This window comes from Hevea brasiliensis, chromosome 4 (genome assembly GCF_030052815.1).
Source record: "Hevea brasiliensis isolate MT/VB/25A 57/8 chromosome 4, ASM3005281v1, whole genome shotgun sequence".
Classification (NCBI taxonomy): domain Eukaryota; kingdom Viridiplantae; phylum Streptophyta; class Magnoliopsida; order Malpighiales; family Euphorbiaceae; genus Hevea; species Hevea brasiliensis.
The window spans coordinates 83336753-83350872 of NC_079496.1; the positions used below are offsets into that span (position 1 = coordinate 83336753).

The following is a 14120-nucleotide window of genomic DNA, read 5'->3' on the forward strand; positions in this document are numbered from 1 at the left end:
ATTCTTCAGACAAATGGCTGGGGTAATGCCAGCACCACCACCACCACCAGCTCCACAGCAGAAATCACACCTGGAAAGGTTAAGAAAGTTTGGAGCAGTGGATTTCTATGGCAAGAGAGAAGATGATTCTGTTGCAGCCGAGAATTGGTTGAACAGAACAGGCAGAGTACTAAAACAACTTCACTGCACTCCAGAGCAAAACCTGGAAGCTGCCATCTCTTTACTGCAAGATGATGCATATGAGTGGTGGGACACCGTGTCAAGTGAAGTGCAGCCAGAAGCTGTAACTTGGGACTTCTTTCTCTCTGAATTCAAGAAGAAATATGTGGCTACTGTATACCTGGAAGAGAGAAGAAGGGAATTCATCAACCTGAGGCAGAGACAGTTGTCAGTAGCCGAGTATGAGAAGGAATTTGTTCGATTAAGCTGCTATGGAAGGGAGATAGTCCCTAATGAAGCTGAAAGATGTAAGAGATTTGAAGAGGGACTAAATGACAACATCAAGATCCAGCTCACTGCCTTGGGAATCACTGACTTCACTAAGTTAGTGGAAGCTGCATTAAAAGTGGAGAAAGTGAGAGTAAATGAACAAAATAGGAAAGATAGGCAGCGTAAGAGGGAATTTGGACCAGATACCAAGTATACCAACTGATAGTAAGAAGTTTAAGGGTCCCAGTTCACAAGATCAGATACAGGGCCACAGAGGCCAGATGGGAATATCTATAACTAGTTCTCCGGACACAATAACAAGGGGATCAACCCCAGTGCCTGAATGTATGCATTGCGGTAGGAGGCACAGAGGGGAGTGCCGATCGTTAATCGGAGAGTGTTTTAAGTGTGGGGCTACGGATCATTTCATAAGAGATTGCCCTCGGAGGAGTGGTTCAATAGCTCCAGACAAATTGATAGACCTTCCCCGTAGTTCAAAGGGGTAAAAGATCGGGTAGAGCAGAAACGATCGACATTTCACGTAAGATTATTTCGAGACCGCTTAAAAGCCCGGTTAGGTGGCACCACAAGTATATGCAATGGAAGCTCAGGAAGAGCCAAACCTGCATAATCGATGAGGCAATACAAGGAAGTGAAGAAACAAGGAGGTAGTAACTCGACATTTAAGCCTGTAAATTTCGAGGACAAAATTTAAATAAGAGGGGAAGAGTTGTAACACCCTCCCCGTAGCAACTCCGTACATTCTACTGTTCCGGTGACCGGTGTCGGTCCGGACAGCTAGAACGTCCGAAAAAATATTTAAACTAAAGTCAAGAACCATAATTAACTCAAATATTAATAAGAAACACTTAGAAAAAATTTTAGAAATAAAATACAACCAAGTGAAACGAGCCGGTGCCCAAGCGATGGGTAACCGGAGGGAAGTTGCGGTTCTCGCAACGAGGAGCCCTAGACCAGGGGGAAAAATTATAAAATAATTTTTGGGACTCCAGAGAAGGGTTATTGAGGTTCCCATGGCATTAGAATGCCAAGAAAATATTTAGAAAAATTTTTCAATCGGTACAGCCAATTTTGACCCGTTGAGCCAAACGGAGGGCATTTTGGTCATTTCGCCTTCAGAGGTGATTTTTGGCCGACTTGTCCAGTTAAGTAAATAATTATTATGATCTAAAATGTGAATAAATATTGTTGAAAATTGAATTGAAAATGATTAGAAAAGAAAAGGAAAGAAAAATCCATAAAAAGCAATTTATGACATCTTTATGATGTCACTTACAAGTCCCCACCAATTGCATTCAAACAAGCATTTTTAAAACACTTAAAAGAGACTAAAAAATGGACTAAAGGGAAAGAAAAATGTGAGCAGCAGCCATTCTTCTTCTTCTTCACCAAAACGTGATTTTCTCCTCCCTCCATTGATGAGCTTGGCAAGCTCATGAAGCCCTAAACTCCCACCATATTTCCTCAAGTTCTCAACACAAAAATTTATTCTAGAAGCTTGCTAAGGTGTTTGGGAGCAAAAGGGAGAAGAGAAATTAAAGTTGGCAAGCTTGGAGATTCTTCAAGTTGAGGTTAGATCAACTATAAACATAAAACTCTTAAATTTCATGATTTTGGACTTGAAATTTAGTAAGACTTGTAATTTAAATGAACAAAAACCTATGTGTATGATCTCTTGAATGTTGGCTGCCCTAGAAAAGGAATATGTAGGAGTATTTGATGAGCTTAGAGTGAAATAGAAACCATGTTGAAGTTATAAACATATAAGCAATGCATTGGTAGTTACTAAGATACATGGCATAAACCATGAATTTGAATTAGGGTTTGGAAAGGTGAAAATGTGACTTGGCTTAGGAAATTATTAGAGAGCATTTTAATGGTCAATTAGTGACCATTTTAGGTAAATTGAACAACAAATAGACAGAAAAATGAGATTGCAAAGTGAGGATTGCAGGCTGCCCTAGACAAGAAAGATAGGGACTGAAAATTCAGTCCCTTTGCACTGCCATAACTTGGGCTGTGTTAGTCCAATTGGTGTTTGGCCAATTGGACATGAAACTAGGCTTATAATGGCACATTTTTGCTGAAGAAACCATGCCCAAAAGACCAAAGCAACAGGACCAAAACTTGGCCCTAATCCGGATACCCTGAAACTGCCTCTGCAGAATTGGCCAAATGAACAGTAACTGTTCATTTGGCCATAACTCACTGTAGATTTGGTCAATTGACCTGAAAGTTTTACAGCAACAAGTTAAGACATAGACAAACAACTTTCATGAAGAACCCTACCCCAAATTATGACCAGAACCTAACCCAAATGGCAGTCACAAGCATCGTTCAAACCTGCAACTCTGCAGATTTTGATTTGAGCAGTAATGTTTGGATGGCTATAACTCTCTCTAGAAAACTCGGATTTAGGCGATTCTTGAACCGATGGAAACCTAAGGCATAGTAGAGCATTTCATATGAAGAAAGTTAGATCAAATTATGAACTTAACTTGGTCAAATTACTGACCAAACTTGGACCAAAAATCTGCCAGACCCAAAATCTCAGCATGAACAGTGTACGTGAACAGTAAACTTATTTTGGCCATAACTTGAGTTACAAAACTCCAAATGGAGTGATTCAAAAAAGGAAATTCAACTAGACAAAATAAGGAACAACTTTCATGTTTACCATTTCCTCAAATTCCCACTGTAAAAATAACAAATGGAACAGTAAAGATGAAGCATGAAAACCGAAAATTTTGCTCAATTAGCATTAAGCTTAAAAATGGTATTGGCAACCAATACCAACAAGTTTGAAATACAAAATGTGGTATGTTTGAGGTGTTAAGACCAATACACCTATTTTCTATCCAAAAGTCAACATTTTTGTTGACCAATGAGGTGAATAGTGACACCAAAACCAAAAATTGGCAATTTTGCCAAAATGACCTAAGTTTTGAGAAAGTGACCAAAACCAACAAGTTTTAAATGTAAAATGTGGTACATTGGGAGTGTTAAAACCAATGCACCTATGATCTATGCAAAAGTCAACTTTTTGTTGATTATTGAAGTGAATAGTGACATAAAAACTTAAAATTCAAATATTGAAGAATTCAAAAGTATCAAATGCCCTAGTAGGCCTAATGTGATTGGTTTGGATAGGTTGGCATGCCAATAGGGTTCTGATAGCAGTACTGCGTATGATGTATGGCTTCATTGCCATTCTGTGATGTGATAGCCTATGGCTATACTGATTATGATGTTTTACTTGGCTTTAAGCCTTATTGCTTATATGGCTTATTAGCCATTCTGTTTGCACACCGGGAGACACATTGTGACCGATGGTGTGATGGCCCGAGGTACCTGGTACCCAGTGCTAGTTTACCCGTTTATCCAGTCCGGTCAATTTGTATAGGTTACTTGGGTATGGAAAAGTATAACTGTAATTGAACTGATTGTTAAAGAAAATATGAAAATTAAACATCAGAAATGATTACGATAGAATACAAAGAAACTCAAGATCATGAAGAAAATAAATAAACAAAATGCATGAAGAAGTTAATATCATAAAACGTAATTAGCCCTCGACTAAACATTAAGTTGGTAATTATTCAGTTCTTGCGAATACAATGGCTAAGAAATTATGATTTTTATTTGCATATTATTTCTTTCTATTTTATTATTTGCACCACTAAGCTTTATGCTTAGCGCGTCGCTTTTGCAACGCGTAGGTACTGAAGATACTGATCGAGAGCCAGTAGACCACAGATTGGGTAAGTCCATCCTGCAGTTCTGCATAGTGTCCGTGTCACCTCACAGGCTACAGTGCATTGGTAGGACACTAGGTGTCATTTTGGTATTTTGTAATTGATCTTATTTTCTCATGTGTAAATGAACTTATGAAATGTAATTTGATGCTCATGTAAATAATGAGAATTGTGTTTGTAAATGAAAAAGTGAATGTTTATCTGTGATATATATATGATTATCACATGAAATGAATGATTGAGAAATGAATGTGAACTGAAAAAAATATTGAGATTTTGATAAATGGAGTTGAGATGAATGAATAAGAATATAGGAAGTGTTTTTCACAGGTTCCGAAGAACGGTTTTCTCCATTTTTAGCCGGTACTCTGCCGAATTTTCTTTAAAAATTTTCAGAACCTCAAATAAATTACAATTTCAATAAATGAATTATATTTCACAAATTATTTTCAAAACTATGATAAAAATGAATTAAGATAAAATAGAGTGCTCCGGCACACTGAGTGGCATAACTTGCTCGGCTACACTGTAGTCGGGTAAGGGGTGTCACAGTGACTGCCACTGCCATTTAGGTTAGGTTCTGGCCATAATTTGGGGTAGGTTTCTTCATGAAAGTTGTTTGTCTCTGTCTTAAATTGTTTCTGTAAAAATTTCAGGTCAATTGACCAAATCTACAGTGAGTTATGGCCAAATGAATAGTTACTGTTCATTTGGTCAATTCTGCAGGGGCTGTTGCAGTGTGTCCGGATTGGGGCCAAGTTTTGGTCCTCTTACTTTGGTCTTTTGGGCATAGTTTCTTCAGAAAAAATGTGCCATTATAAGCCTAGTTTCATGTCCAATTAGCCAAACACCAATTGAACCAACACAACCCAAGTTATGGCAGTGCAAGTGGACTAAATTTTCAGTCCCTCTGCTGCTGTCCTAGGGCAGCCTGCAACTTCACTTTGCAATCCTATTTTTCAGTCCATTTTATGGTCAACTTACCTAAAATGGTCACTAATTGACCATTAAAATGTTCTCCAATAATTTCCTAAACCAAGTTTACATTTTGCTCACAAAACCCTAATTCAAATTCATGTTTTGTACAATTTACCTTACTTAGCTTTTAATTCATTATTATTGTGTTTATAAACTTCCAATATGATTCTAGTTCACTTCAAGCTCATCAAAAACACTCCCTCCCATTCCATAGCTAGGGCAGCCAAAATTTATATACTCATACACATGAGTTTTTGTTCATTCAAATTACAATTCCTACTAAGTTTCAAGTCACAAATCATGAAATTAATGAGTTTTATGTATATAGTTGCACTAACCTTGAATAGGGCAGATTTTTCCCTTCCTCAAAGTCTTGGTTTCCTTTTCTTTTTGCTCCCACAATAATCACCAAGATGATAGAATGAATTTTTGTGTTGGTAATTAGGGTTTTTAGTGGAAGAAAGCTAAGAAAGATGAAGGATGAAAGGTTGTTAATGGTGGAATGGGTAAGGGTGAGTGGACGGCATGAAGAAGAAGAGAGGGAGCTGGTTTTGGGTTTCTATAATTCTGCTTCATTTACCCATTTTTATTTCATTTTAATGGACTTGCTTAAATTTGATTGGCCAATACACTTTTAATTACCTAAGCATGACATCATAATTCCCAATTTAGCTCCTTTTTCTTTCTTTTCTTTTCTATCAAATTTTAATTTAATTTCTAGTAATGTTTATTCATATTTTATGTCATATTAATTATTTACTCAACTGGACAAGTCAGCCAAAAATCACCTCTAAAGGCGAAATGACCAAAATGCCCTCCGTTTGGCTTAACGGGTCAAAATTGTCTGTACCGATTGAAAAATTTTTCTAGGTATTTTCTTGGCATTCTAATGCCATGGGAACCTCAATAACCCTTTTCTGGAGTCCCAAAAATTATTTTATAATTTTTCCCCCGGGTCTAGGGCTCCTCGTTGCGAGAACCGCAACTTCCCTCTGGTTACCCATCGCTGATGCGTCCCAACCGCAAGTGCACGGGTCGTACAAGTAATATAGAAAAGATATCGTTCCCACGAGGAGTTGTGTTAATGATTGAATTTTTGATATAAAAAAATGCTAACTAATTTGGACTATTTTTGAAATTAAAGTAATAAATTGATGGGTATTGGAGTATGAAATCTATATATGCAAAATTAATAATCTATTCAACTATGTAATGATTTAACTAAATTTGCATCAAATTAAAATAAAGCAAATTCAAATATGGCAATATTCAAAATGGTAAGTAATTAAATTCGATTAGAAATTAACAATGATAAAAAGGCAATTCCGGAGTTCGGGATTTCATATTCAAGCTATTTTGGGATTTTCCCTAGCTAGCCCAATCCATGAAATTTATGGGTTTAAAGGAGATTAATTCTAAAATCCTTTGAAAACTCTTTCGAGTGAGACAAAGAGTGCCTTAATTAACTTAATCCTACTTTCGTGGAGTTAAAATTAACCAAGACCCATTAGGTTCTTTAATCAATCTATTAAAACCCTCTTAACCCTTAGTCTATTTCTAGATCTAAGTTAATTAAGTCCAATTTCTTGATTAACTATCACTTGGTTTTCTCCTTTCGGTGCTTCAACCAAGGATTAAGAACATAACTTAATGGGGCCTTTCATTAAGCATGTGAATAAGCACACAAGAAATGGATTAAACCTCATAAATTCATTAAATTGGGACTAACCCAGTTCAAATCCACAAAAATAACTAAAATATTACATCCCTTACTCCAGAATCAAAAGTAAACTACTCACTATCCATAATGCTTACAAGATATGATGAGTTTAAATGGAAATAAAGCTTTAATCTAAGCTAAGAAGTAATAAATTAAACACTAGAAATATAGAAAAATGTAAAGGAAGGAAGAAATCTGCAAATATTGGTTGAGAATGGTGTGGAAGGTGAAAGTGACTCCTCAAATTCTGCCTCTCTTCTCCTTTTCTTTTCTGCTCCTTGTCTCTCCTCTAAAATGAGAAAATGGGACTATTTATATCATTTTTCTGACATGGAGCCCTAAAATAGTATGTTCTAGGAGGAATTGATTGAGGGAATCTTCTGCCAGCTCATTAATGAACTCTTTATGGGACTGCATAAGTGGACTGCATAAGTTATGCGCCCTTATGCGCTACTGGTTCTGAGTCACTTATGCGAAATCGCATGACTTGGTGCATAGGTTATGCTCAAGTCCTTGAAGGTGCATAAGGGATGCGAGAATGTTCATATGGTATGCTGTCTCCTTATGCACATTTCACCGGTTCTCGAATGATGATCTTTCTCCTTATGCAGATCTGCATAGCTTATGCGGCAAGTTATGCACAATTTGGTCAATGCATATTTCAGCTTGAAAACTTGTTTTTGACATCTTTGGCTGTAGAAGACACTCCTCAATGGCAAAATTCTCTTCAGTCCTTCAAAAACACCATTTTTCCTACAAAACAAAGTAAAATTACAAATTAATCCAAAATTGACAATTATGGAAACTAACTAAATAACTAATGAAATTAGCTAAAAGTGACTAATAATCAAATAAAATAGCTATGAAATTAAACCTAAATGATTATGCAAAATGTATGCATCAAATACCCCAAACTCAAGCTTTTGCTTGTCCTCAAGCAAACTTTAAAATGAAATGCAAAAATTTTTAGGGTGCCTTATCCAAAGAACTATGAAAATCACCTATTAAAGTAACTTAACACACCTTCAGCCATACCAGCAATCCATATACCCATCCTTCAAAATGCAAAGAATCTAATGCTTATCCAAGCTTTCACCGCTTAGCCATCAAGTCAATTATCATTCAAAATCCCCAAACCAACAAATCAAAAGAGATAGTCATGCTCAAAAAGAATTCTAGGACAATTGATAACCAAAGTATCTCAACATGGAATGATAGAATTGAATGAATAGATGAATAGTTTTCCAATCCCATAGGCAAATTCCCTACTCCTATCTCCACTAATGTAGCAAGTACTATCAAGAGATCAAAGGTCTTTTTAGGGATGTAATGAGGCCATGGGGTTTAAAATGAGGCTAAGAAGAAAGATGGGTAAAAAGTATTCAAAGCATGAGAATATTTTCAATTTTTAAACATAAGGTACACTTCTTATTTTATTATAATTTTTTTCTTTTTCTTCTTTTTTTCTTTTTTTTTGTATATATGGAGGAGAGAAGTACACAATGAGAATTGTCAAGTGCTAGCATAGTTTACAAAACACATAAAAATGGAGGGACATTTTGATACTTTAGACTTGTATTTTGCATTTTCTTTTGATGATTGTCCCTAAAAATGCCACCCCCAAACTCATTTCTTTTAATACTTTGGGTGGATTTCTTTCATTTTGAATGGCAATAGTGAAAAGCACATATACTAGCACTTTTACAAGATGACAAGCACTTCTTCTCCCTTTTTTTGTATATTTTTTCTTTTTTTTTATTTTTATTTTTATTTTTTAGAAAGTGTACCTAATATTCAATATTATTCTCATGAAAAGGGTTGGAGTGTTTGGTTCATTGGCTAGGTAGTAATAAGGATTTCAAGAAAAATTAGGGATAAAAAGGCTCAAAGGGGTTTTCAAAGGTCAATTTTAATTAGGAAAAAGGGCCAAAGGTTTAAAATGAGAAGGTTTAAATCAAAGAATGCCTAATCATCTCTCTTTTCAAGTATAAGCTGATATTTCGCCTTGAAAGGTTTAGAAAATTTGTTCTAGGATTGGTGAGACATCATTTGACTACCTTATATCCAATAACTCCCTCTAAACACTCTAATCTCTAAAGGACTAGTTGGGTGGCTTTTTGGCTAAGAAGATATAGGCAAAGGATAGACACTTCAAAACTTTGCACCTCTTAGGAAACTTTCAATCCACAAACCCAACTATAGGTAAGTCAAATTACTCTCATAGGCAACTTTTCAATACTCAAGGGATTTGGCAAAAGATTTTAATGCATGATGCATGATTCCTAAAAATGAGCAATGCATTAACTAAATGGAAGAAGTCTATTTGTGTGCAAAGTGTATAATTTCTAAGTGATGTATAATGTGTGTGTAAATGTGTTATGTATATGTATGTATGGATGTATATGTAAAATATTTACAATATATGTAAATGAAATGGGATGAGATGTTCCTATACTCAAAATGTAAAAAAAAATGAAGCAAAAATCAAAATGAATGTGCACCCCCAAACTCAAAATTAGACATTGTCCTCAATGTCTCAAGTAGTGCATTATCAAAATTCAAAGTAAAGAGAAATTACCAGGAATTGTGAAATTTAAGAGCAAAAGGAAAGAGTTACCTGGTATAGAGCAGATGAGAATTCAAGGAATAATGGTGATGCATAAGAGGCTGTACAGGTTATGCAGAGTAAAGTGCTGTCCAAAACATGTGCATAAGTAGGGTGCATAAGCCGCAAGGCTCGCATGAGTGGCAATAAGGGTTGCATAGGCTATGTAAAATATTTGCAAATTTTTTTTTTTTTTTTTTTTTTGGTCATGCGGAAGTGCATAAGTTATGCACTCTCCTTATGCAAGTTTCGGTGAAAGTGGTTGTTCAGAAAATCGGGTCATGCAGAAGTGCATAGGTTATGCACTCTGCTCATGCACTGTTCGGCAATTTTTGGAATTTTGGGTTGGTGGTCATGCAGATGTGCATAGGTTATGCACTCTGCTTATGCACCCCTCGGCAAGTTTGAATTTTTGGAGTTCTTGGTTATGCGGAAGTGCATAACTTATGCACCTTCCTTATGCACCCCTCGGCAAGTTTGATTTTTCTGGGTTTCTGGTCATGCAGAAGTGCATAGGTTATGCACTCTGCTTATGCACCCCTCGGCAGAATTGGAAATTCAGAGTTTTTGGTTATGCAGAAGTGCATAGGTTATGCACTCTGCTTATGCAGACTTCGGCAGAGAGAGAAAATGCAGAATTTGAAGTTGTGCAAATGTGCATAAGTCATGCACTCACCTTATGCAAGTTTTGACAGATATGAAATTTGACAAAATGAGGTTATGCAGAAGTGCATAAGCTATGCACTCTCCTTATGCACTTGCAATAAAGGTGGAAAATGGCAAGAATTGTGGTTATGCAGGATTGCATAAGCTATGCAGTTGCTTATGCACAAGTTAGCAAGATCAAGAATGCAATAGAACATGGATTGCAAGTGTGAAAAATACCCTAGAATGAGGAAATATAATTCCATGAAGCATAAACCATGAGAAGTTTCACCAAAAACACATCAATATATACAAAGTATATCAAAAAGGCATCACACAAGCATGTAAAAATGGATCCTACATAAAAGACCTTTGAGAACTAAGCCATTTTAAGACAAATTCTGCAAATCAACATTTAGCACATAAAACTCCATAAAATTTGCATGAAGTTGCATCTAACCACAAATGACGAAATGAAGTCTCCAAGTTTTGCCAAGAAAATGCAGCATTTTTTACCTTGAATCCTACAACCCAAAGAAGCTCAAAACTGCAAAAATGACTCACTTACCACCATATTAAGATTAAAATCACACATACTTAAAAGTCTCACACCCAACCTCACCAAAAACACAAGCCATCTGCTGCAAACACCCTCTTTGCTGCAGAATTTCTTCTTCCTCTCTGCATAAACTAGATTGCAGCTCAAGGACAGAATCTATCTGCTGCAGACTTTTCCTTTTCTGCAGATTGCAATTTTCCTCTGCAATAACAGTTGCGACTCCCAATAGTTCACCAGCCTTTCTTCATTGATATACATCTACAAGGGACAAGATTTAATAATGTCAAAAATTGAATTTGAGGAAATTTAAGATAAAAACAAAATTAATGAAAATGAAAGTAAATCAACAAAAGCAAAATAAAAGGACTTGGGATGCCTCCCAAGAGCGCTAATTTATAGTCCTTAGCTAGACTCTTTTCATGTTTCATGGTGGCTGAAATTGGAATTTGTTGCCTCTGTTTCCAATAGGTGCTTCAATGAATCTATACTTCATTTTCTTTCCATCACATGAGAAGATCCTTGTTGCTTTGTCTAAAAATCCGACCATTTCTTTCTTGACAACCTTTGGTGCATCTTTTTCTTTGAGAGATGGTTGCTTTACTTCACTTTTCTCCACTTCCTCAACTTGAAAGATTGGTGCCATAGGACAAGGTGGATTACTATTCAAATCTTGTGCAAATGCAGCCTCTTTTGGATTTTCATCATTGATACTCCCTTCATGGATAAGACAACTTTCAAGAGAAGCCTTCGGATAGCTCTTTCTAAAGTGCTCTTTTACTAACTCATCAACTATATCAATTCTCAAACAAGAGTCTACATCTTCATGTTGCTTCTTCTTATCATTGCCAATATTGAAGACTAACTGATCCTCTCCGATTCTAAGAGTAAGCTTTTCACCTTTCACGTCAATCAAAGCACCAGTGTAGCTGTGAAAGGCCTCCCAAAATGATTGGTTTATGAGAATCCTCTTCCTTGTACAAAATGACAAAGTCAATCGGGATGTAAAATTTTCCAACCTTGATGGTATATTTTCCAAGATTCCTTCGGATATTTAATTGATCTGCATCGCCGAAGAGAAATGTGGGTTGGCTTAAGATCTCCCATGTTAAGCTTCTCATAGATGGAGAGGGGCATAAGGCTTACACTAGCCCCTAAATCACATAAAGCTTTTATAGAACATGATTCCCCAATATGGCATGGAATTGAAAAACTCCCTGGATCCTTGAGCTTTGGAGGAAGTTTCCTTTGGAGGATAGCACTGCATTCCTCAGTTAAGGCTCTGATCTCATAATCTTCAAGTCTTCTTTTGTTTGAGAGAATTTCTTTCAAAAACTTAGCATAAGAAGGCATTTGGGAAAGAGCATCGATAAAAGGCACATTTATATATAGCTTCTTCAAAACCTCTAAGAACTTCCCAAATTGCTTATCAAGCTTGTCTTTTGAAATCTCTGTGGAAAGGGAAGTCGTGGCTTGTAAGGCTCGGAGGTATATATTTCTCTTCTTTCTCTCCAACCTCCTCTTTACCTTTTCTTGCACTCCCTTTTCACTCTTTTGTTTTCATCTCCTCAAAATCTTCCTCATTGTCTCTCTTTTCAACTTTTTCACTCTTCTCATTATGCACTATTTTACCACTCCTCAGTGTGATGGCATGACATTGCTCCCTTGGATTTTCTGTTTGACTAGGAAGTTTCCCCATAGAATTGGTACTTGATGAGCATGCTTGTTGTGCAATCTGATTTTCCAAAGATCCTATTGTGTGTTTGCATTTGTTCAGCCTTGCTTTCATCTCTCTCAACTCTTCATCACGCTTAATTTGATTAGCAAGAATTTGTTGTAATAAAGCCTCTGTGGTGGAACTTTGTTCTTCTTTGTCTTGGTAAAGGTGCAGATTTGCATTCTTTTCTTTGAAAACTAGGTGGTGGTTGCCTAGGTTGTTGGTATTGATGCTCTTGTTGTTGTGATGGAAAGTTACGAGTTGAAGCTTGATTTTCTTGATTCTCCCATGAAAAATTGGGATGATTCCTCCAAGCATATGAAGGATAATCTACTCCATGACTCATTGTTCCTTCGCATAAGTAACTTGTTGAGAACTTTGAGCATGATGATGAACTGACTAGCATACTTAAATCCTCCATTTTCTTAGCAAGGACATTAGTGAGTGCATCAAATTTGGCATTGATCATGTTGAATGGATCAAGCTCATACATTCCAAAGAACTTGCCTTTTTGAGTTGGAGTTGACCCTCTTGGATTACTCCATAGATGACTGTTTTTTGCTATTTTCTCTAACAACTCATAAGCTTCATCTTCATGCTTAATAATGAATTCCCCTCCAGTTTGAGCATCAATGATTCCTCTAATAGCAGGAGTGACATTTGTATAAAAATTCTGGTTTATCAAAATTCTGGTTTATCATCCATTTAGGAATGACATGATGTGGACATTGTCTCTCCAACTCCTTCCATCTCATCCATGACTCATAAAGAGTCTCATCTTCTCTTGGTCTAAAAGCAATCATTTGATTCCTCAACTCTTGAGTTTTTCCAGGTGGAAAGTATTGGGCAAGAAATGCATCAGTGAGCTGCTCCCAATTTGTAATTGAGTTGTGAGGTAAAGAATCAAGCCAATCCAATGCTCTATCTTTCAAAGAGAATGGAAACAATTTTAGCCTTGCTGCATCATCAGATACTCCTGGTTGCTTTTGCATGTCACAAATCATAACAAACTTCTTAAGATGAGTATGAGGATTTTCTGAAGGATGACCTCCGAATTGAGAATTCTGAATCATTTGTAGTACTCCAAAATCCATCTTATAACTATTTGCATCAATTCTTGGTCTTGCTGTACTCTCTCTTAAATCATCAAAATGAGGAAATGCGTGATCCATCATACTTCCCTTAGGCACATTAGCATTTACAACTTCTTCACCATGAGCTGCATTTTCATTATTTCGATCATTTTCACCATTATCACAACTGATTCCAACTCTTTCTTCAGCAATTTCTGTTTCAATTTCAGCTGCTCTCAATGCTTCTTTTCTTCTTCTAGTTTCTTTCTTGTTGTCTCTACAAAACTTCTCAATTTCAGGATTAAATAATAAGGATGTGTCACTTGTGCTTCTAGCTCTTCTCATAAAAGATTAAAAGTACCTGAAAAAGAACAAACAAACACAAAATGAAAAGATAACAAAAATAAAACTATAAACGACTAAAATAATCAAGAATTCAATCTTAAACAAACAACTCCCCGGCAACGGCACCAAAAACTTGATGCGTCCCAACCGCAAGTGCACGGGTCGTACAAGTAATATAGAAAAGATATCGTTCCCACGAGGAGTTGTGTTAATGATTGAATTTTTGATATAAAAAAATGCTAACTAATTTGGACTATTTTTGAAATTAAAGTAATA

General features: G+C 36.2%; 1 non-coding gene across 1 annotated transcript; it reads left to right on the top strand.

Moving 5' to 3' along the window:
* The first annotated feature begins 13137 nt into the window (after nt 1-13137).
* LOC131179718 (small nucleolar RNA R71) lies at nt 13138-13244 on the top strand. Its single transcript, XR_009148605.1, has one exon. It is a non-coding gene; the product is annotated as a small nucleolar RNA R71 (small nucleolar RNA).
* The last annotated feature ends 876 nt before the right edge of the window (nt 13245-14120 follow it).